Below are 2774 nucleotides of genomic sequence, written 5' to 3' on the forward strand. Positions count from 1 at the left end.
AAGCGGACAAGAATTGGTTTAAGAACAATTTGATATATCTAGTCTATTCGAGAAGTTTCGAGGTAGTGATGGAGATGGTATAGGAGATTTGAATAGTATCACGAATAGATTGGAGCATATCACGGACATTGGGCTGACGCGCTATGACTGTCACCGATTTATACCAGCCTGCAGTTTGACTTTAGCTACGATGTTACTAATTATATCGACGTCGACAAGGATTACGGTACTTTAGTTGACTTTGACAAACTCAAGGAGAAGGTAAAGTCCCTCGGGCTGAAAATTATTCTCAATTTCGCCAAACTACAGCTCTCACGATCACGAATAGTTAAGAAAAAGCGTTCAACGAATCAAGTCCTACGACGAGTCTGGCGTGACGCACGCGAATAGTGAATGGAACGACACTAGGAAACCACCAAACAGCTGGTCGAGTGTCGTCCGATGCTTCGTCTGGGAATCGAACTCGGCACGGTAACAATACTATCTCCATCAGTTCAACGTTGCTCAGGCGGATCTCAACCACCGCAGCGTTGCGTTGCAACGTGAAATAAAAAACTGAGTTCCGGGCTGGATCGGAGTTTTCGCACTGATGCTATCAGCCACTTGTTTGAGAATGTATGTTATCTAGACAAACTTCGAAAAAACATACCGGGAATGATGATCACAAAACTGGATCACACGGGAAATCTTCCCGAGACTTATGGAGTCCTGGAGAGAATTACTCGGACAATCATTACTCGGATAATCACTCGACGGTTAATGCAAAAATGATTTATAATAAATGATGACCAAGATTGACATAAAACTTTGCGTTGTATACAAATCAAGCGCGAAAGTGTTGTTTGATTTTATATTCATTTTTATTTGAACAATGAGTCTAGCGCGGCTGACTTCAAATGTCTCATCAATCGATGGATGAACAATATACCTAACGATTCACCGTACGTCGCGAATTGGGTGGTGGACAATCATGACAATCATCGAGCAGCTCTCAGATTGGGCGAGAAACGAACCGATCAGCTTTCCGTGTTGGCGACGGTTTTACCCGGAGTAAGCGTGATTTACAACGGCAACGAGATCGGCATGGTCGATAGGAATTTTACGTACGCAGAAACCAAGGACCCTATCGGATGTATTGTTGGACCTGACACGTGTCACGAGTGAAGATAAACCTGGACAAAGTCGTGCGTCTAAACAGATATCCATAAATACACTATTTTATTTTCAAATGTATTAGATATTTGTAATATTATTATATCAAATAAAAAGTGCTATTTAATTAATAAAATATATATTTAACGTAATCATTTCTTAAAATTCTTAATTTAATTTGAAAAATATCATTCAATTTAAATTTCTGTTGTATTTTTATTAAAGGTGTTAAATTTTATTTCCAGAACTTTGCATAACGCGCAATTATTTATCTTTAAATTAGTAATCATAATTTATCTTCACAATCAGAAAAAGCTTTTTTTTTTATTATAAAAAAAGAAAAAAGTCAATATGCAGGCATTCAGTGGAACGAAGCATTAGACATTCTACGAGTATATGATAGCGTTGTATTAACGTCAGTAAGCGTTATATTATCAAATGGATTTCGATGTTCACGCACTTGGAAATATCATCTAAAGTTGATCCGGAGAGAACGCTTTCAACGGAACGACAGCATCAGTACGGACTTCTATCAGCAATAAGACGTGGTTGTAGGATTCTGAATTTAGTGGCACAAAAAGTCGCGGTTGTGTCCCACTATAGTATATTTAAATCTTTGTCGCGTTTGAAAAGAAAGCTCATCAAGCGGGATTCTCTGGAGACTGAGGAGACTTGTATTGCTTCGATTGTTCTCTCACCGAGAATGTTTTAGGAGTGGGGTATGGCGACACGATGCATCTGTCGTGACGCTTATAGTCAACTTTCTAGACACGCCAGTCACCGTAGACGCCAGGATCTGGATGAATATTCCAGAGTAGTTAATAGTCTATGCGCCCAGTGTGCATTCTGAGATGCTGGCAGGATCGCGCGTCAATGCGATTCGCATCACTATGCCCAGTTGGCTTTCGTTGTGCTTACCACAGCAGATTTGGTTTAGTAAACTCCTGCCTACGTTATGTTCACAGATAACACCGTCCAGTAACACAAAGTTTCAGATATCTATGCAGTATGTATAAGTCACTTATAAAGTTTGTTCTGGAATTTAAGATAGTTTTATGCGAAACTGATGAACTGAAAGTAGATATAAGGACGAAGTATGTTTTGTAACAGGTGTTAGTATCGATGATCATTAACGATAGTAAACATGACGGATTGCGTGGCTATAACATATTTTTATACGATAATTTTAAGAAGTTTTTTATTTGTTGCATAATAAGATATTTGTCGAAATAATAAGGATTGAATTCTTAATTAAATTTTCTTTGTGATAAAATTATATAACAATTAATTCTCTTTCATAGTTAACACAATATTAAATTCAGATCTTAATTTTTAATAAAGTATATTGATTTTCAATTAAGTATATTTATTTTTGTTAGAATATTATACGAGTTAATTGAAAGTGCGACTTTTTTCCTTCTAATTAATAGAAGCGATGGAAATAATTTTTGTGAAAGAATTACATTAGAATAAATATCAGAATACTTCCATTTAAAAAGTGAGAAATCATAATTATATTTATATATACTCATATTTAACGCGCGCGCGCGCGCGCATGTATGTGTGCATGTATGTGTGCATATGTGTGTGTGTGTGTGTGTGTGTGTGTGTGTGTGTGTGTG

The 2774-nt window shown here is 37.0% G+C and overlaps 1 protein-coding gene and 1 pseudogene across 1 annotated transcript in view; one reads left to right on the forward strand and one right to left on the reverse strand.

Annotated features, from left to right (window-relative positions):
* The window catches only part of LOC108748232, a 1451-nt pseudogene extending 892 nt beyond the window's left edge, over positions 1–559 (forward strand).
* LOC108748378 (protein artichoke-like) overlaps positions 1–2774 on the reverse strand; it is a 74454-nt gene that overhangs the window by 62773 nt on the left and 8907 nt on the right. The window lies entirely within an intron of this gene.

This window comes from Trachymyrmex septentrionalis, unplaced genomic scaffold, assembly GCF_001594115.1.
Source record: "Trachymyrmex septentrionalis isolate Tsep2-gDNA-1 unplaced genomic scaffold, Tsep1.0 scaffold22, whole genome shotgun sequence".
NCBI classification, from domain to species: Eukaryota; Metazoa; Arthropoda; class Insecta; order Hymenoptera; family Formicidae; genus Trachymyrmex; species Trachymyrmex septentrionalis.